Source organism: Microtus oregoni, unplaced genomic scaffold, assembly GCF_018167655.1.
Source record: "Microtus oregoni isolate MIOR12 unplaced genomic scaffold, Mior012 000174F_ref0000296, whole genome shotgun sequence".
In the NCBI taxonomy this organism is placed as follows: Eukaryota; Metazoa; Chordata; class Mammalia; order Rodentia; family Cricetidae; genus Microtus; species Microtus oregoni.
Window position 1 is genome coordinate 664,630 of NW_024544830.1, and position 22,605 is coordinate 687,234.

Sequence of the window (22,605 nt, forward strand, 5' to 3'; positions counted from 1 at the left end):
CTCTATCCCTTCACTCCACACATGGGAAAATATTCACCAATTACTCAGTAGTCTCATGGATGCCCAGTATTCCATTTCCTTTCATTCTCCCTTCGAGTTTCCATCACAACACACTTTAATAGTTAGCACCACCTTGCTCTCCCTTTCAAAAGATTATCCTTTTGTCCCACAGACCAATCCATCCCACACCTGCTCATGAAATCATTCTGTCTTTCTGAAGACAGGGGACACGGAAGTCATCCCTACCCATCAACCTGGGGTAGCTGGGATCACGACTGAGGGCAACTCGAGCTAACCAGTGACATGCTGGCTTTCAAACAAACAGTAGTCTCGCGAATTCCATCCAGATCTCTCTCGGTTACATTCTTTTACCCTTTCTTCCTTCCCAGCATTCTACAGGGGACAGACGTTTTCTGAAGCCCATGCAGAGTACCTGTCCCTGACCTAGCCCAAAGACAAAGTATCTGGCAAACTCAGCTTTCTGTCGACTCGACACAGGCCCTCTTCTTCCGCCAAACGCACATTCTCTCCCCAGTTGTACACCAGTCTTGCAGACGCACCTCAACACTTCGAAGGTTGGGACCCTGTTACAGCTGCTTCTCTTCCCTCACACCCTCTCCCCACCTCAATGGTTCTGGGGCGATTGCCAGACCGCCAGGTGACCCGGAGAATGGTGCTCTCTGAAGGGGTCGGGCCAGGGCCTGTGGGGCCTGTGCATAGCCTGTGTGGTTAGAGGGGCCGGGTTGAGGTGAGGCGCGGTCTTCTGGGATGTTGCCCTTCTCCAGCAGGCTTCGCCTAAAGAGGCCTAAAGCTGAGATAAATAGGCACCTTAGCATAAGGAAGAGAAGAAGAAAAAGACACAGAAGAATACGCAGGTCATACTTAGAGAGACTCCGCTGGCCCTTCAGAAAAAGGGGCTTGAGCCCTCGAGAGAAACCTCAGCTCTGGTCCTCGATCCTCTCTCCTCAGTCCTAGGTGGCTACTGGGCGGTATTTGGCTCCACCTCCTGCCTTGCCACAGAGGCCAATGAGCTTCCAGCACGTCCCTTGAAACCCGCCCACTGGTGGCAGCTCTGAGACCCACTTCCGCCTACAGGGAGGTGGGGCCTGTAGGCTCTAGTGGATAGGGGTGCTCACTTAACTGATCCCACCTTTAGCCTGGGAGGAACAAATTAAGGTTTGCACTCTCTAGTGGTGGCTGCGAAAATTGCTTCCATTTGGCGATGGGTGTCTCTGCATGTGCCTGCCTGAGGTGTGCATGCAGTTTGAGTAGTAGGTCTCCTTGTTAAACTGTAATTTGCCCTTTCAAGGTTCAGCATGCTTGCTTGTCGTGGACATCCGTCTGTCCTCCCATCATGTTTTCTCTTTCAGCAGTAGCCATGGTAAATCCCTCAGAGAACACTTGCATGTCTGGGAACGCTGTTCCCTCTGCCTTGTTTGAGACTGTCTCTGAGCTCTCCTTTCTGTGCCAGAGTTAAATCCCACGGTTTCTCTGCTAGTTCTACACTGACATGAGTTTTTTGTTTGTTTGTTTGCTTGTTCCTTTGTCTGTTGTCAGTCCATTGTAGGACACGATGTCTGCTAGGAAACATTCCTAATTCTTGTTCCACAGACCCAAATGTAACTTTCCTCTTCCCTTCCTTCTGTTCTTCCATGTGTATGTGAGTCTCCGAACTCCAGATCCCCAGTACACTCTCGGCTGCGAAGACTTCAGACCGCATTTCCTTTGATTCTGGGGACGAATTAAGAGGGAGCAGGTTATCCACAGAATACCTGGCCTTCCTAGTCATCAGGTCAGGACGCCTCTCCCTGTGGCTCTGTCGTATTTTGTATGCTAAAAACTTTATGTTTTTAGTTTTCTCTTTTGCACATTCTATCTGGTACACCTGTGTCATTCTTATCCCAGAACACTTTAGAGTAGTGCCATTCTCCTGTCTGATATCTGCTTGGCAAGAAAACCTTCACTTGATTTTAACTGACAGTCCTACACTGGACCTTTCTAACTGGTGCACTGTTCCAAAAGTCAGCCACCACATAAAATCCATTATATTACAGCACACACACACACACACACACACACACACACACACACACACACACACACAGGTTCTGAGTCTTTTCTGTGCATCTCGCTCAATTAAAACCAGTTCTGTTTTGTGGCTCTTGTTGTTGCTGTTTTCAGGGTTGGTGTGGCTCCACAGAAGGCAGTCTAATAAGGATTAAGGATGGGGATGGAGGGCCTTGTTTGAGTTGTTGCCGCTGCTAGTAAAATGTCACCAACATTTTCAGATGAAAATACTTTATTCCAGCTCTCCCTTTCTGTAGTCACTTTCAAAGCCTCTCTTCATCCATGCAGCCTCCCAGTCTACCTTCTTCCTTTCCTGCCCATCTCCCTCTCTTCTTTCTCCCTACACTCGTTCATTCCTTCCTTTCTTGCTTTTTCCTTGCCCGTTTCTTTAAAAGATTAATAAACATCCCTTGTGCAGTTATCAAAGGTCTGTTACATAACCACAGCTGCACTGTGCCTGCATGGAGGCACCTGTGACTCTACTTGCTCTTTTGTGAACACAGCATATGGCATTTATAGATTCTTCTCAATATTGTTAGCTAAGGCTCAGCTCACTTTTAATTGAAAAGAAGTGTGTACTACCAGGGATAGCATATACTTGGCATATTCTAAAATTACACACACACTGTTGTTTACACTCTAGAGGAAGCAACTGCATGACTTAGCAGCGCACACCACCTTCTCAAGTCCCTTTCCATCCCCAGAAGTCTCATCTGAACTGAGCTTTGTTCTCCTGGCCAAGAATTTTTAAAAATGCAATAAAATTGAACAGCTATGGCAGATTATTTTCTATACACCAGGAATTTTTGTCGCAACCATGCTTGCCTGGCATTTTAGTGTATTTCCGTCCTGGGGGACCTGCCATGATGTTTCTTTCCCCTACACTAACTTCCACAGACTCTAAAGGACTATGATGTGGGAGTGTCATATATCAATCTGTTGATTTCATTGGTTAAGTAATAAACAAACTGCTTGGCCTCATAGCTTAGAACATAGGTGGGTGGAGTAAACAGAACAGAATGCTGGGAGGAAGAGGAACTGAGCTCAGAGGCCATACTCCCCTCTCCCGGGCAGACGCGATCAATGAAGCTCAGACCCAGGATTGACGTAGGCTAGAACCTTCCCGGTAAGCGCACCTAGGGGTGCTACAAACGTTATTAGAAATGGGTTAACAGGCTGAAACTAATGGGCCAAGCAGTGTTTAAATGAATAGAGTTTGTGTGTTGTTATTTCTGGTGTAAAGCTAGCTGTGCGGGAGCCGGGCGGGACGAAAAGCAGGCCCGCAGCTCCCACAACAGGACTGAACCCAAAAGTCTCTGCTACTCATGGGCAGCTTCAATTTTTGGGAACTGTGCTTCAGTTCATCAGTCACTTTAAGCTCCTCTATTGTGTGTGGCAGGAGGCTAAGGCAGTGGGGACAGCAATACTGGCCAGATGCCCTCATAGACCCCACGATCTAGACACGAGTTACTGTTGGGGGATGAGCCAACAATGCTAAGACCCCACGAGTATTCTAATACTATGTCATTGTGCCTGACATCACACAGGCCCTAAAAATGTGTTAGTTAATTTCTGGAGTGAAATGTTATTACGTCTCTATTTACTGATGAGAAATTTGAGGACTGGGCATCAGATATTACTTGCTTGTTGCTGCACGGTATACACATGGGCACCAAAATCTTAGAACCATGCCTGTCCATAGTGTTCCTCTCATTGACATTTCCCACCATTTTTGATAATTTTTTGCCTAAATGCTGTTGGAAGTCCTTTCATATATGTGTTGCTTTTATTACTTAATGAATAAAGAAACTAAATAAATAATGAATAAATAAAGGCAATCGGGCATATGACAGGGCAGAATAGAGCTAGGCAGGAAAAGTAAACTGAATGCTGGGAGAAAGAAGACAGAGTCAGAGAGAAGCCATGCAGCTGCCGCCACAGACAGATACACCAGAAACTTGCTGGTAAGCCACAGCCATGTGGCGATACACAAAATAATGGAAATGGGTTAATTTAAGAAGTAAGAGCTAGACAATAAGAAGCTAGAGCTAATAGGCCAAGCAGTGATTTAATTAACATAGATTGTGTGTGGTTATTTCAAATCTAGGGAGCCAGGAAGGAACAAGCCAACAGCAAATTGGCAATGGGTTCTGATTGCTGGTAGTGAGTAGAGCACTGAGGTTCCTTTAAGAGAGGTCTTCCTGATTTAGCAGCAGCAGCAGCAGCAAAAAATAAAATAAAATAAAATAAAATAAAGCGTTTTGAAATGGCAGCTTCCTGCTTCCTGCTGCCAGTGAGTACTCTGGCTCTTTCAGGAGGTGGGGTTTGTGGGAGACATGTTCTAAGTTACATGGTGGCAGCTTGGGCCAACTGGTTACCAGAGTTGAGGTGGTGAGGACAGCTCCCACCCGACAGTCTCAGAGGCAGTGAACAGGCCTCTACCATGTTAGACTGGGCAGAGCCAAAAGGCAAAGCAACCTTAGTCCCAGGCAAACCACTTAGCATTTTAAGAAGCAGTCCTGGTCAGAAAAGAATTACACATGCACAACAGGACAGTTTCAGACATAAATGACCTCTAAATGAGACACAGCATATTTTAAAAATAACTTTGGTTTGAAAAAGAGAGGAAAAAGTGTATAGAGAGTTATAAAAGGAAGTAAATGGTTTCAAAAAAAATAAAACAAAATCTTTAAAAGACAGAACACAGACACTCATGGGTCAATGGAGTACAGAAACATAAGCCACATAAAGATGGAAAATACACAGAGAGTCTGGATTATGTATATTATTGTGTTTACTTTGAATTTTTCACTGTGAATCAACTAAGTACAGAGAGACATATCATTGTATGGGCTGCTAAGCTAAACCACCATATATATTTTACAAGTATCTTGACTTCAATATTTGGGTGTAAGGTTCTTTGATTTGGAAAAGAGGTTCTCTTTTGTTTTAACAGAAGATGATAACATGTGGATTCCTTTTAGACTAATGTAGTTTGATGGACTAAGACCCCCTCAAAACATTGCTGTGAACACCCCCTAATGTTTCTTTGTCCAATAAAGAAAGGAAGCAGTTTGAGGAGAACAGCACCCAACTTCCCAAATATTGTTTATAAATGTTTGCGTACATTTAAAGGGGATGATATGGAGAGCAATACTTTGCATTGGTATGGATTTTGTTTCATTGACAAAAAAAATTGTGATCAATTTTGTTATATTTATTTATATTTATATATATATATTAATTTATATATATATGTGTATGTATTTCTGCTCTTGATTAAGGTATTGTGTTTGTGAAGCTCATTTAAAAATATAAAGGGGGTTGGAGAGTTGGCTCAGAGGTTAAGAGCACTGACTGCTCTTCCACAGGTCCTGAGGTCAATTCCTAGCAACCACATGGTGGCTCACAACCATCCCTAATGAGATCTGGTGCTCTCTACTGGCCTATAGGATACATGTAGGCAGAATACTGTATACATAATAAATAAATAAATTTATAAAAATAAATAAAAATATAATGGACAATTAAGAAATAAAGGCTAATAGATAATCGTTTATAATAGTCAAGTTTGTAGTCATTAGTTTTATTTAGTAGATATACAGAGATATATTTCAGATGTACAGATATTCTTCAGATCTTCAAAGACTACAGAATGATTTAAGAACTTAGGGCTTTTCATGACAATGAGACACATCTGTTCCTGGCAGCACCAATGTACTTCAAGAGGAAGAGAGGCATCGAAGAATCTTCTTATGAAGTTTGCTAGACATTTGTGCATGAAACTCCTCTTTCATGGACTTCTTGATGTTATGCTGTATGAACTGGACATTCGGGACCCACAGAAAAATGACTGCTGAACTTGCCTAAAGGTGAGACGGTCCTTCGGGATTTCTGCTTCATGAAAGAGCCTTCCAGACATTCTGTAGGACAGAGAAGGAAGTGACTGACAAACTACCAATATAGGTGGAACTGTGTTTGAAATTTCCTGTTCCATGGAAAAGTCTGCTGGATACTATGGCCCTGAATATCTGTGCCCTCAATGTTACAGGAGAACTTTGGGTGACTGTCCAGGCAGCGAGATGTCTCTGTCAATTCTAGAGTTTTGGAAGTTGCTTACAATGCACTTCTGGAGTCTTTGGTGGAGTTAAAGAATAGATAGTTACAATTATACTTTTCCTTAGTTATGATAAAAGATAAAATAGATGTAAGTATTGTAACTGTGATTCTTGCTTGATGGCTGTTTTGTTTTATGTAATCTTACTATGTTACAGTTAAAGCCTTTTTATTCAAACAGAAAGGGGAAATGGTGTGGGTACTCCTATATAAGTGCTGCTTTTATTGGTTAATGAATAAAGAAGCTGATGGAGCCTATGGCAGGGCAAAAGAGAACAATGCGGGAAAACGAAACTAATGCTGGGAGAAAGAAGGCAGAGTCAGAGAGAAGCCATGGAGCTGCTGCCAGAGACAGATGCACTGGAACATTGCCAGTAAAACACAGCCACATGGTGATATACAAAATAATGGAAATGGGTGATGTTAAGATGTAAGAGCCAGCTAATAAGAAGCTAGAGGTAATAGACCAAGCCGTGATTTAATTAATATAGTTTCTGTGTGGTTATTTTGAATGTGGGTGGCTGGGAACTAACAAGATGACTCTAACAACTCCTAATGTCATAATCAACTAAAATATACAAAAGAGTAGAACCGTGAACTCAACAGGAAAGCCAATGTTCTGGATAACATGCCAAAGTTCATGTCCAATATGAGGCAGTGTAAGAACTTGTTGTGGTTTGAAAGAAAATGGCCCCCAAAGGGAGTGGCACTATTAGGAACTATGGTCTTGTTGGAGGAAACGTGTCACTGTGGGGGGTGGGCTTGAGGTCTCATTTGGTGTAGCATACCTCAGTGTGACAAACAGTCAACTTCCTCGTGTCTCTGAGTCAAGATGTAAGCACTCTCAGCTCCAGCAACTTGTCTGCCTGAATGCTCCTATGCGCCCTGCCTTGATGCTAATGAACTGAACCTCTGAAGTGTAAGCAAGCCATCTCAACTAAATGTTTCCTTTTTAAAAGTTGCTTTGCTCATGATGTTCCTTCACAGCAATAGAAAACTAAGACAAGGTTCAACAGTATAAAGTGTTGACTTAGAAGACCAAAGACCCAAGTTTACTCCCCAGTATCCACAAAATGGATGGAAAGAACCAATAGTGACATGATTTTCCCTGACCTCCACACTGGCATACTTGGGAACACATGCAGGCATGCATACACACATGCACACCCTCTAGCACACCCACATGCACACACACAACACCTGCCCCACCACAAACTCAGAGAGAGAATGAGAGCAAGAAATGTAATTAAAGTTAACAGCATCATACCCAACTCAAACTCTACTTTGCTTCCATTATTTTATAACAGTCAAATAGCAATAGCAAAATATTGATTACAAATACTTCCAGAACTACTATGGAGAGAGGGGCAGAAAGAAGCCTACCAAGGACAGGGACAGCCTGTTCTACATATGGACACCATCTCTAAAGAAATCCAAGCAAAATGAACAACAACAACAAAAGCACAGAATCTCCAAGATGTCATGAAAGCATCCAGACAGTAAAATAAGTACAAGCCTGGGCTGCAGAGGTAGCTCAGAAGATAACGTTCTTGCTAAGCAAGCATGAGGAACTGAGTTTTATCCCCAGATTCCAGAAGCAGGGGTGGGAGGAGATACATCTTATGTTTCCAGAGCTGTGGAGGCAGAAAGACACATAGATCACTGGGCTTACTGGACAGCCAACCTGCGATTGACTAACCCTAGGCTTCAGGGAGAAAATCTGTCTGGAAAGAGATGAAAGAAAATGTAGAACACTCATGAGGAAGGACATTAGATGTTGACTATATCCTCAGTACACACACGCACCCAGATGAATATACTCTCATATACACACAGGGCACACAAAAAGGCCAAAACTAATTATTACACACCACTGCAATTGAAAGCAATCATCTTCTTGAAACAGAAAGCTCTATCGTTAACCCTGTTAGTCTAAACATATCTGCATCTTTGAGGAACAGATGGCAAGATTGGTGCATGAAAAACAACACAACAAAGAAGACAGAAAGAGATGTATCCAAGGCCCACCTCGAGACAAAAAAAAGTGAAAATCTCTGATGTGGGAAGATCATTTGTCAATCTTTTGTTTCATTGGTTAATCAATAAAGAAAACTGCTTGGACTGATAGGTCAGAAAATTAGGTAGGTGGAGTAGACAGAACAGAATGCTGAGAAGAAGGAAAGTGAGCCAGATGCCATGCCTCTCCCCTCTAGGGCAGATGCGATGAAGCACCAGCCCAAGATGGACGCAGGTCAGACATGCTGAATCTTTCCTGGTAAGACACCACGTCGTGGTGCTACACAGATTACTAAATATGGGTTAAGCAAGATATGAGGTTAGCCAAGAAGAGGCTAGATATAATGGGCCAGGCAGTGTTTAAATGAATACAGTTTGTGTGTTGTTATTTCAGGGCATAAGCTAGCCAGGTGGCAGGGGCCGGGTGGCAGGAACGCAGCCCACAGCTCCTTCAACAAATCTCCAATTAACATTTTCCAAAAACTTCCAAAGTGGTATCTTGTAGGGAACTGTAGATCTTAAAGTAATAGTCAACAAAAACAACAAAAGCAGCCATGCCCACCGCCAAGCAAGATGGCCATGCCCTATCTCTTCAATTCTGTCCCTAAGAAGGCTGAGTTAAGGGGATTACCACAAGTTTGAAGTCACCACGGACTATTTTGTGAGCTGAATGGTGAGCTCCAGAATGAGATATACGAAACAAACAAGCACATGCCCTCAGTGTGATTCCAAATCACAGGATGGACCACATTATTGAAGGGACATAAACCCACTAGGACAGGGAGCTCTGGCAGGCCATGCCCTTCTCCCCAATTGGATTATATTACCTGTAGCTGGCTCACCCTTAAGGTCCACTCCCTTATCAGGCCAAACCCTCTTCCCAAGGCTGACTCCCAAGGTCCAGCAATCAAAGTATTGAAATCTGGCAATCAAAAGCCCCATTTGGTCCACCTAATTAACATGCCCAATTAGAATTTAAAACTTCATTGTAATGCGGGATTTCCCCTTTTATCTTTATTACTTGCCATACCTATGTGCCACATCTGCCCCCTCTCTATCCAGAGACAGTCTTTTGTCACTCTGGGACAAATATCTCTTCCAACTTTCCCTGGTACCCTTCCCATTTTCTTTCTTCCTCTATCTCCTGCCTTTGTCACTTATCCCTTCCCTCTGTCTCTCTGGAGCAAATAAATCTCCTTTGGGTTGAGAACTTGATGTGGGGGTTCTGGTGCTGATACTTTTCCTTCCCATTATAAATGTCTTTCCTTTTATCATAAAAAATGTAGATGACTAGGCATCAGCTGCTTGTTTATATTCATTTCTGATTATCCACGATAGTTTTTAAATTCCTTTCTTTTATTGAAAATAGATTCATTTTTATAGAATATTTGTTGGGTATAGTTTCTACCGGTCTACTCCTCCCAGTTCCTTCTCACCTGCCCTCCTCTCTGGATCCATTCACTTTTTCTCTCATAAGAAAAAAAGGCTTCTAAGACATAGCACCCAAACATGACAGAACAAAAATCACACTGAGATGAAACAAAAACTATCATATCAAAATTGTACATGGCAAACCAAAAGGAGGAGAAGATCCCCAAGAGCAGGCACAAGAGTCAGAGACCAACTCGTTCTCAGGATTGAGAGTCCTATAAAAACACTAAACTGTTCTTGCACATTATTTTAAGATGTGGTACATTTCTTTATCTTGTGGAGCATTTGTTTAATTTTGCAATGACATGTTGAATTCTTTCATGGCACCTTTGTTTAACACTCCATAAACCTGTGTTACTTTGCTTGTCTAAAACTCTTGATGATTGAATAAAGAGCTGAATGGCCAACAGAAATGCAGGAGCAATGATAGGGAGGGCTGGCAGACAGAGAGAACAAAGAGGAGGAGAAATCTGGGAGGAAGGACAAGGAGCAAGATAACAAAGAGAGGACTCTAAGGGCCAGACACACAGTCAGACACAGAATAATGAGAAAAAAATAAATGCAGAAATAGAGAAAGATTAAAGCCCACAGGCAAAAGCTACATGGGAAAATTTAAGTTGAGAAAAGCTGGTTATGAAGTGAGCCAGATAAGACCAGGCATTTATACAAAACAACACAGCTTGATTTGTCTGATTTATTGGGGATCTGGGTGGCAGGCCCCCAAAAGATGAAAGAGCAAAGAATAAAATTTCAACAAAAAACATTTGGGTGCCCCATGTGGGAGTAGAGTAAAAGAAAAGCTAAAAATATTTCTGTGCCCAACATTGGAGCAAATTTCCATGTAGAGCCAAAGAACACAGGACCAAAATAAAATGAAATAAATAAATAAGGAAAGGAAGGAAGGAAGGAAGGAAGGAAGGAAGGAAGGAAGGAAGCAAGGAAGGAAGCAAGGAAGGAATTAAGAAAAGGAATGTGTCCTCTAAGAGGCACTGCTTTTAGGCCAGCAGCAGTAAACCAAAAAGAGAAGCAGCAAGCTAACTAAACGCTGCTTGTGCCAACTTAGGTACCAGCATTCATCCTTAGAATGGAATAATGCAGTTCTTGTTCACAAACCTCTGACCAGGCTGTGAGCTTTGTACTTGACTATCCCAACCTGAGAAGTAGCCTGAGAAGCCACCAATGCTGCGCAGATGTTCTAGCCTCACAGCTTGGCAGTTTTTTGCTCATGTGGAAAAATAAAGCCCAAAAGGTATGGAGTGAAAGAGATCTAGAAGGAAAAACCTATAAACATGTTCCAGTGTGTTTTACAATGTGTGTAGGCATAAGAAAGAAAAGCAAATGGGTACAGACAGTCACAGAAAGAAATAAGTAGTTAAAATATAAAGTCTTTAAAGACAGCAAAATTATTATGAAAGAAAAAGTCACATAAATTTGGGAAGTACACAGGTATTCTGGATCCTCTATAGTACTGTCTTGATTTTGAATATTTGATTGTTGATGGGCAAGATACAGGTGCTAGGAGACACGGGATTGTGAGCAGGATTGCACAGTTGAGACTACTTAGATACGATAGAGTCATCTTAAGCTAACAAGAAGGTAATAAATGTTAAATGGAAATCAAAAATGCTTTGGAGTTTGTTTGTTCCCACAGGAGTAGAGAGGCTATGGATTCCTTCAGGAATGATATAGATAAGGTTTGAATAGGGAAATCTCCTGAAACGTGACAGGTGATATATATCAAGATAGGTTAAAGATGGTCTTTCTAGGACTTGACCATTATCTTAGATTTTCTCAAGGACCCTTTAAAATGCCTTTGCTCACAGAGATCAGGACGAAATCTAGAAAAAATATGATGCCCACATTCCCAAGAAAGAGTGGGTTTGTGTGGGATGATTTTGGTTATTTAGTGAGTTATGCATATTTGTTATAATTCAGGAGAATATAGTAATATAGTATAGGATGAAAAGACAATTATTAACATCAGATATTTTTATTGGCATGAATTTTAGTATAGTGATACAAATTTAGAGTTAATTTTGTTACACTGTATATATCTATTTCTCCTCTTGTTTGGGGTATTGTGATTATGTCATTCATTTCAAAATGGAATGCATTATTAAGAAATGATGTTAGCTGTCAATGTATAACACGTAAACTTCAAGTCACACTAGGTAGGTTTTCAAGGTTAAATGGGTATATTTTTAGCTAGCTAAATGGACTTCAATCACATCAAAGACCTATAGAATATGGCTTTAAAATATTTTGCTAACTTAGGGCTTTTCATGGCAATCAGACACATCTGCTCCTGGCAGTACAAGATAGGTTAGAGAAAATGATGGGCATCAAATAAACTCAACAGTAGTTTGTTTTCATTGTGGCAAGCCTAGCCGTTTGGTCAAGAGACTGCTTTTGCCTCGACTGCTTGACTGTGTGCTGTATAAAGAGGACATACAGGACCCACAGGTAAGTGACTGCTGAACTCTGCTAAATTAAGGTGGGACTGTCCTTCAGGGTTCGTGCTCCACAGAAGAGTCCTCCAGACCTTGTTCAGGACACAGAAGGAATCGACTGATGAACTTTGCCTTACTTTTTCCAGCTTCACTGCAAAGTCTGCCAGATACTCTAGACCTGTGGCTGAAGACGGATGCCCCAACATTGCAGAGGAACTTTGGATGACTGTCCAGGCACATGTCTCTGTTGACAGGTAATAATAATTCCTTCTGGAGTCTTTGATGGAGTTAAAAGAATAAACAATTAGAATTTCAGGTTTTTGTAGTTACCGTAGGAAGTAAATCAGGTATAAAACTTTGGAGACACTAAGATGGGACGGATACTGAGTGTTTTCTCTGAATTTGCTAAATACAAATGGATTGGATATTGTAAATATACTTCTTACTTGAGAATTGTATCGGTTGTGTATAGCTGACTATGCCAAAGTTAAAAATCTTTCCTTTTTATGTAGACAAAAGGAGAAAGTATTGTGGAATATTATATTATGATGTGTTAAATGTGTTTCAAGTGATATTTCATTTGTATTTTAATAAATAATTGTTGCTTGAAGATCAGAGAGTAAAACAGCTGCCCTGGTCAACCTTACAGAACAGGCAGTGGTTACACCCACTTTTAACAACAGTAGACACACCAGTTTGCCATAGAAACCAGAAAGTAGTGGTGCACACCTTTAATCCCAGCCCTAGAGAGCAATATAAGATGGGAAGAGACAGCTCTCAGACACAGTCTCATTCTGAGGATTCCTGGAGGCGGGATCACAATTTCAGAGTGAGGTAGAGAGGCTGGCTATTTTGCTTTTCTGACCTTCAGGTTGAACCCCAAAATCTGTCTCTGGGTTGTTATTAATTGTGCTACATTCCTTTATGCTGTGACTTATGCTACACACCTTTGTTCAGTGACACGAAGATGTGTTGCATTCTTTTATATTGCATTTGTTTTATTCTGTAAAGCTGTGTTACTTTGCCTGTCTAAAACTTCTTATGGTCTAATAGAGAACTAAACAGCCAATATCAAGGCAGGAGAAAGGATAGGCAGGGCTGGCAGGCAGAGAGAATAAAGAGGAAGAGACATCTGGGAGGAAGAAGGAACAAGATAATAAGGAGAAGGTGCTAGGGGCCAACCACTCAGCCACACAGCCAGACACAGAATAAGAAGGAAAGAGAAGATATGCAGAAATAGAGAAAGGCAAAAAGCCCAGAGGTAAAAGATAGACGGAATAATTTAAGAAAAGCTGACTAGCTGTGCAGTGGTGGTGCATGCCATTAAATCCATTCATCAGAAGGCAGAAGCAGTCAGATCTCTGTGATTTCAAGGCCAGCCTGGTCTCTAAAATCTAGTTCCAAAACAAGCTCAAAAGTTATAGAGAAACCCTGTCTTGAAACCCCCCAAAAATGAAAGGAAGAAAGGAAGGAAGGAAGAAAAGAAAGGAAATCTGGCTCATAGCAATGTTCAGGTGCCAGCTGGCATCTTTCCCCTCTGGCTGCTCCATGAGGTCTCTCTGACACTGCCTTTCTCCCAACATCCAGTTTATTTTTCTCTGCCTAGCTCTACTCTACCCTATCACAGGCCAAGGCAGATTCTTTATTCATTAACCAACAGAAGCAACACATATACAGAAGGACCACTTACACCATCCGTGTGTGTGATTTATTTGGGATCTGGATGGTGGGTACCCTCCCCCCCCCCAAAAAAATAAAGAGAAATGATTTAAAAAATACATTTTGGCACACAACGTGGAGCTAGAATATACGAAAAGGCAACAACCATAAGCTATAAGCTACAATATATATGCCAAAAGACCTGGTACAGACCCATGTTGGCCCCATGCTTGCTGCTTCAGTCTCTGTGTGCTCAGATGCAAGGGACACAGTTGATTCAGAGGGCCTCATCTTTCAGATATCCTAGATCCATTGCTTCTGACTCCTCTTCAGTGGAATTCTCTGAGCTCTGAGGGGAGGGACATGATTGAGACCTCCCATTTAGACTCTCTCCAACCATGTAGTGTCTCGCTGTGGGTCTCTGCATCAGTTCTCATCTGCTGCCTGAGGAAGCCTCTCTGATGATAAGGCACTGGTCTATGAGTACAGCAGAATATCTTTAGGACTCATTTTACTCATACTTTTTATAGACCATAGTGTTAGGTTTTACCCTCAGAGGTTAATTAGGCTAGTGACCCTGGATCAAATTCCCGTAGGTTTATATTTACAAAAGTCCTTTAAAATACTGGTAGATTTCAAAGAGTCCTTACAATTTAAGTATGCTTAGATGTTCAAGTAAGCTGTTCTGTACAATTAAGACAGGTCAGTTGGAAATCTCAGGAAGTATGTCAGTGGTGTATATAGAGGGATTCATATTCCAGGTTCTACAACTTACTTTTTAGTGTATGTAACATGAGGGCCTGTTTGTTGGGGCTTCTGTCCTGCCCAGTTCCCACAACTGGTAACTCCCAAGGAAAGTCACACAGAGAGTCTACATTAGGTATAAACTGATTGGCCCATTAGCTCAGGCTTTATATTAGCTCTTATAACTTATATTAACCCATTATTCTATCCGTGTTAGCCACATGGCTCAGTACCTCTGACAGCGGGGCAGGTCACATCCTGCTTCTTCGGTTTCTGGACAGGGCTGCCAAGGAGTGGGCTTTCTCCTTCCCAGAATTCTCCTCTTCTCATTGTCCCAACTCTAGCTCCTATCTAGTTGTCCCGCCTATATGTCCTGCCTGGTTACTGGCCAATCCGCATTTATTTAAAACTTAATTGACAGAATACAGAATTGTCCAACACCAGGTGTAGACATGAGGAAGACGTATGTGTCCACCATCTCTTTCTGAAATGCCCAAATCCAATTTGGCAAGATCCATATCTTCAAAGTTGCAACCAAAACAAAATATTCCATTAAATTCAAACCCACAAGAGACTTTGTCTAGAACTTTACTATTCCCTTGACGAATTCCCTACTGGGCAGTCTCCTAATAAGTGAAGGCCTTTATGTCTTGAAACAAGCTTTCCTCATTTCTCTGGGTTTGGAAGCAATATCATGCCAAATACCAAAGACATATTTTCCTTGAGAACACATAAATTGACTTAGAGATGGCTCCTCAAATTCAGTGGATCCCATCATCTCTGGAAAGGGGACTCTGTAGCTTAAGGGTTTGATACACTAGCAGAAGGATATAAGTGTGAACCTTAGAGCCCATGGGCCAAAGCAGAGTATGGCAGCACCTGCTTCTAACAGTAGAACTACTAGTCCATAATCTCCTTTTGCTGGTTTTCCTTTTGTTGCTTTATGTTTGGGAGGTTAATTCATTTTTAGGAAACTTTACTATAAGTTAGACAGTGAAGTTCCAGCTCCTTCCTGTGCACAAATGTACAAACAGTTCATGCAAATGTGTAGTGGTACCTCTGTAACTTCAAATATCCACACATGTAAATTATTCTGAGGTAAACTGTATCAGCACTGAACATGTACAGATGTTTGGCACATATGACTTTCACAATCATCTAACTCTTTTTAATACTGCATGCATACTGTTCAATTTATCCCAGTAGTAGAGAGGTGGATAAATGTCAGCCTATTCTGTGCAAGGGATTCAATCATCTGTTGATCTTGATGCTCACAGGGCATCTTGGAGAAAAACCAATGAGATACCAAGGGAGAACCATAGAATCTATTGACATTCATAGTGGTTTCTTCTTCTGAGAATGGTTTGGGGAGCTGTAAGGGACCTAGGAGTGTCCTATTTCTTGGTGTGTGAGAATCAGTCCACTTTTGACCAATTTTCATAGAGGTAAGTAAAGCATTTTTTTTAATTAAGAGAGATTCTCTTTGGCATGATTCAGGAGCTCTGGGTGGAGACACGAAAGAGGGTATAGGTAATCAGTTATGCTGGACAACATGCAAGAACCAGCACTGAGAGGTGTTTGTGTGATTACAAAGTCTACTGGTGGACTTCAGGCACTGTGCAGCTTCTGAGAATGAGACTTGGCCACCAGCCTCTGGTTATTAGGCTGAAATTAGGCTTGTGTTGGTCCTTGTGTCCCTGTGACAAAAGCAAATGTCTATAAAAAGAGACTGAAATGGTGAGGTTACAGGGAGGTTGTGAGTAGCTGGCAGATATGGGAGAGGTAAGAAGGAAACACATCTACTAAAGTAGAATTTGTTCAAAATGCCATAATGATACCTAATATCTTGTATGCTAACTTTCCTTCTAAAACACGTGCTACAAATAGTATGAGATTCAAAAACAAAAGGGAAAGAAAGAGAGAGAGAGAGAGAGAGAGAGAGAGAGAGAGAGAGAGAGAGAGAGAGAGAGAGAGAGAGAGAGAAGGTGGGTGTGGGAGGGAGGGAGCAAGCCTGAGGAGAGAGTTTGACTTACATACATGAGTAAATGAGTTCATTCCCCAGACCCCATGTTAAAAACAACACATGATAATGTGCACTTTTAATCCCAGAGCTGGGATACAGAGAGGTGAATCCCTAATATTCCCAGACTAACCAGCCTGGTCGACTTGGACAGTTCATGGCCAGTGAGGGGGCCATGTCACAGAGACATAGTCTGCCACTGAATGCAGTCTGAGGAATGAGAACCAGTTCTGTCTTTTGTCCTTCATATGTGCAGAGAGAGAGAGAGAGAGAGAGAGAGAGAGAGAGAGAGAGAGAGAGAGAGAGAGAGAGAGAGAGAGAGAGAGATATGATGGGGGAGAGTCTTTTGGCTTGTGTTAATTTCATTGGTTAAATAAAGAGACTGCCTTGGTCCTTTAATAGGACATAAAATTAGGTAGGCAGAGTAAACAGAACAGAATGCTGGGAGAAAGAAGTTTAGTCAAGGAGTCGCCATGATTCTCCTACCGGACACAGATGCAGGTTAAGATCTTCCCTGGTAAGACTCCTCATGGTGTTACAGGGATAATAGAAATGGGTTAGATCGATATGTAAGAGCTAGCAAATAAGAGCCTGGAACTAATGGGCCAGGCAGTGTTTAAAAGAATAGTTTCTGTGTAATTATTTTGGGTATAAATCTAGCTGTGCGGGCGGCTGGGTGGTGGGACACAGCCCTGCTGCTCCTATTTCAACACACACACACACACACACACACACACACACACACACACAGAGAGAGAGAGAGAGAGAGAGAGAGAGAGAGAGAGAGAGAGAGAGAGAGAGAGTTGTACCTGACCAGCCCTGAAAATCCCTGTAAATAGAATCAGTACAAAACCTTTCTTTCCTGTTTGCTCCAAATCATTAGCACTACATTAATTTTACAAAGAAAAGAATGACAAAATTACTTCTAAATAGGCCAAATATTCCTCATTCTATAGAACTGATGTGTAGCACATTCCTGGTGTCTGGTTCCAGGAAAGCCTTCAGTGGGCCTTGGCCAAGGTTTTCTTCTTTCCTAGGTTCCTCTAGGCTTATCCCACAGAGCCCCACCTTCTGTGAGCTGTGGAAGGTTTTCAAAAGCCACCAGCCTATCAATAGGTTCTGATTATCAGAAACCCTCAAAGAAATTTCCCAGCTTTCAGAAGCAGATAGGAGCACCTGGTTGAGCAGATGCTAAGTTCCAGGCAAGCTAATAAGTCCATTTTGTCGTGTGTGTGCGCATGCACGCACACACACATACACAAACAGAAACACACACAAATAAAAGTTCTAGTTCTTTACCTCCTGAAAACCCAGCCTAATATTGTTTGTTATGTTGAAGTTCTCTTTGTATGCCCATTGGTCATTGCTATAACATACATAAACATATTCACATGCATGTATACATACACACCACACATATATTCGGGGCATTTTCAACTTTCGCTTTGGGTTTATTTATTGTTACGGTGTTCCCTTAGTTACATGTACATATATTGATATTATCTATTATAGTCTGCACGGTATAGATAGATTCCTTTGAGTCTACATGGTGTGGATAGATTCTGTACTAGTCTACATGGTGTGGATAGACTCCCTTCTAGTCTGCACGGGGTGATAAAAATCCCTTCTAGTCTACACGGTGTGAAAAGATTCCTTTCTAGTTTACATGGTGTGGATAGATTCCCTTCTAGTCTACACGGTGTGAAAGGATTCCCTTCTAGTCAAGATGTTTTCAGGACACCTGGTTGGTTGTTCCTTTACTCACAGTGGTACAGGGCTTGCAGGTACAAATGAAAACTGTCCTGGCCTCTAACCATCAATGGCATCCACAGCGACCCCTGTGTTCTCAAATACTGTTGAGACAACAATGTCACCTGTCAGTTTCTACGCTTGTGCGTTTTCTGAGAATGCCTGAAATGGGTCGTTTATGAACTAAAGCCATTTATTTGAGGTTTTGTCCTGGAGCCTGAGAATACAGAGCTTGGATGGCGGCCTCTAGTGGCGGCTGGTGCTGCTTTCAGCACAGTTAAGGTTGCAAGCACAATTGGTTACAGACAGAACACACAAAGCCACACTTCACAGCAAACCCACTCTTGATAAATTTCCCGATTTCTTTCTCCTCCACCAGGGCGATAATACAAGAGGCTCAGAGCCTCAGAAACAAAAAGAAAAGCGGGATTTGATGCCATCGCTCTAAACCACAAGTGCCAAAACACAAGAGGCAGGCAGTAGGAGTGAAATAACCTCAGCTCAGGAGCATCCAGGCGACCTTGCGTTCTGCACGGAGGGCACCACTGGCTCTGCATTTCTTCAGAATGTCAGGAAATGACTGAAGAACGCACGAGGTAAGAATCTGATTGGTGCTCACTGACTTCTCTCCAGGGTGGTAAGTGCATCCTTAGATGTACCAGGGCCTGTCATCTCAGGGAGGCATCTCAGGCACACTGACTGAAGGCATTCCCCCCCCAACACTCACACCTCCCCACCCGCATCCTGATGGCTGGTTCACCCTTCTTCCTTACGGCCACTGTGCCAGGAGTTTGGCATTGGTGCCTCTGGCAGCTGATACCACACGCTTATTTGGACCACAGCTCATGACACACCCAGTGTATCAGACAAATTCCTGCAGCCTGCACAAGATGTGGAACTCACAGCTCCCTGTCTAGCACCATGACCTCCTGCATCTCGCCATGTCCCATCATGATGCTAATAGACTGAACCTCTGAACTATGAGGGAGCTACCACAAATATATGTTTTCCTTTATAGGACTTGCTATGGTCATTGTATCTCTTCACAGCAATAGAAACCATAACTAAGACAGAGGTTGGTGTGATAGACTGAACCATGTTTTGTATAGAATAATGTGAATTTGGAGAATTTGAGTTGGAGATTCAGTGAAATGCTTTAAGCACTGCTTAATGGGCCATCCAAGTAGAAACATGGAAGACAGTGTTGCTAAGAGTGATTTGATATGTTGGGGCATGTCTCCAGAAGTTTCAGAGACAGATATTTATATGTGGCCTATGTATTGTTTTTGTGAGATGTTGGTGAAGAATGTGGCTACGTTTTGCCCTTTTCCAGAGAGGTTGACTGAGGCTAAAGTCTTGGATTAATTCCTTTGTCAGAGTAAATCTCTAAACAGCCTCATAAAGGCTCTGCCAAGGGGTTAGTAGTGGTAACTCTAGTTGTAGTGATATTTTATTTGTATTTTAATGAATAAAACTTGCCTGAAGACCAAAACGCAAAACAGCCTCACTAATCAGCCATGCAGGCCAGGCAGTGGTGGCACACACCCTTAATCTGAGCAGTCATACTAGGTAGCCGTAGATGCCAGGTGGTGGTGGCGCACACCTTTAATCCTAGCACTTGAGAAGAAAATAAGTAGGAATGGGGCGGGAGCTTACCCCCTTTTAGGCTGAAGATTTCCTAGTGGTAAGAGTTCTCTAATGACTTGTCTGCTTTGCTTTTCTGATTTTCAGTTTGATCCCCAGGTTTTATTTATTCATCTTAAATTTGGCACCCAATGTTTGGGATACAAATTCATGAAAAAGCCTTTTGCCTTTGGATTTTTAGTCACCGGCTCAGGCTGGAGCTGCACATGGGGCTCCCACGATAGCTACACATTGGGCTCCAGCCTCACTCAGCCAGGCTTTCTTTTCTTTTGTCCCCAAGCCTCTGAGCATGTTTTGGATTTTCCTGTTGTAACTTCTCAGAAACAGTCTTCAGCCTCCATCCAAACTCCAGAAGGCCCTGGGGGGCAAACGCCACAGGCTGGTCCTGCCTTCAGGCAGCTCCCATCATGTGAGCTTTCCCAAACAATTCCCTGTGCATTTTTCACACTACTCTTTCTCTCTCCCTCTCCCTCTCCTTCTCCCTCTCCCTTTATTCCACCCTGTGTTGCAGGCTCTTCCTGAAGCCCCTTCTTGGGCTGCTGTCAAACTAGCCAGCTGTCTTGAAATCCACTCATCTTTTACTGTTCTATGCAGCAGCAATAACGCTCACATCTTCGCCAACATTGTCGGTAGATTTGGAAAGACAATTGGGAATATTTAAAGGATGAATTGGCTAAAAGAGAGAGTTTTTTCCCACATCAAATTATGGGAAACACCATTGCAATGGAAGGATTTGTGTCTCTGTTTCAGAATGAGCTAGACAGTTTGAAACTGGGACAAACACATTACGTTGTCATTGAACTTCTGCTAGACTCAGGTGTGCGTGTAGCAATAATTTTATAAGAATTTTGGCATGCAAATTTGCCTCCTCAGTATGTAGATATACAGCTTTTGGGGATCAAAACTTCATCTCAGGTAAGGCAGAGCACAAGATGTGTTGACTCTATAGAGTCAGAAGAATAGAGAGAATTTGAAACCAAATGTTTATAACATAGAAATGAATTTGTGGTGACGTGATTTGTTACCGCAATGGTATACTCAGATTAACATTACTCCAATCATAGAAACAAACCGTAAGTTAACATCTGTTTATGAAAATTTCTTGCAAGATCTTATAAAGTACAGTCCCTGACCATTTAGGTAGTAAAAGAACAGGGCAAAACAGTTGCTGCTCTTTTAAAAGGACCAACCGCCCTACATTTAAAATGGTAGACAGACAAATATGTATGGGTTAAGCAATGGTCTTTAGCAATAGAGAAACTGCTGGCTTCAGGACAGCTGTCACAGGGAAAACTAAATTCATATAGTTCAGGCAGTGGTGGCACACACCTTTAATCCCAGCAGCCACACTTGTTAGTCACAGAGGCCAACCGTGGATAGGCTTGGCTTTAATCTCAGCACTGAAGAGGAATAGAAGGCGGGATGAGATAGGAACTTGCTCTCCTTCAATCTGAAGATTTCATAGAGGTAAGAGCTCTCTAGAGGTTTGTGTGCTTTGCTTTTCTGATCTTCAGGTTGAACCCCAATATCTGCTTCTGTGTTTTTATTATTGGGTTATATAGGATAAATATTTATAACAAAAAGGAGAAAGTTGGGCCAGGTAAATTGAAAAATGCAAAATTTGAGAAGAAATGGAGAAGCAGGAAATGGAATAGAGGTAAATGCTGTGTTCAAAGAGATAAACAGAAGAAGAAACAGAATAAAAGGAATGGTGACTTCAGGGCAAGATCTCCACAGACAAATTTGCAACTTGGGAAAAGCAATTGAAGAAAAGCTTGGAGCCCGATGTGTTGATGCAAGACATTAATCCCAGAACTCCAAAGGCAGAAGCTGGCAGATGTCTGATTCTAGGCCAAACTGGTGTACAAAAGAAGTTCCAGGACAGCCAAGTTTAGTCAGTGAATGAACTCATCTTGCTGAAGATGAAATTAATTGAAGGGTATATGTTTCAGCCCCAGCAAGCAGCAGAACTGGGAAGTTTCAACCACTTAGTTCTGTCTTTAGGGATAGAAAATAGTTGCTCCAAGACTAAGGAAAGCTGCTGAGGCAAGCACATGTCAGAAGTGTCTCTGAACCTGGAGGCCCAGAGAAGACATTGTGTCAAGCTAGGAAGGCGAGTCCTACATTTCTATGGAGACCCCAAGATGCTGGGGTGTCAGAACCGTGGAATACTTGTCAAGGAAAGTTGCTAACAGGGAGTGGTACCCACACAAGAGAGAGAAGTGTATTGTAGTCAGCAAAGCAGGAAGGAGTTGAAAATCTGAAGAGCACTGTGACATCAGACATGAAGATGCAGAGTTTGAAGTTTTCTCAGCTGGTTTCCAGTATTTCCTCACTATGCTCCCTTCCCCTATATTTTAGGATGATAATGTAAATGCTGTGCCACTGTATGTTGGAAGCATGTGATGTGCTTTTTGCTTTTGATTTTACAGTGGGATTATCGTTGTAAGATTGAGTCTCAGAAGAGACTTGGAATTTTATTTTTTTTCATTTTTTTTATTGAGAAAAGGAGAAAAAAAACAAGTTTCCACCTCCTCCCAGCCTCCCTTTTCTCTCCCCCTCCTCCCACCTTTCTCCCCCTCCCCCCACTCCTCTCCCCCTCCCTCTCCAGTCCAAAGAGCATTCAGGGTTCCCTGCCCTGTGGTGAGTCCTAAGTCCTCCCCTCTCCGTCCATTCCTAGGAAGGTGAACATCCAAACTGGCTAGGCTC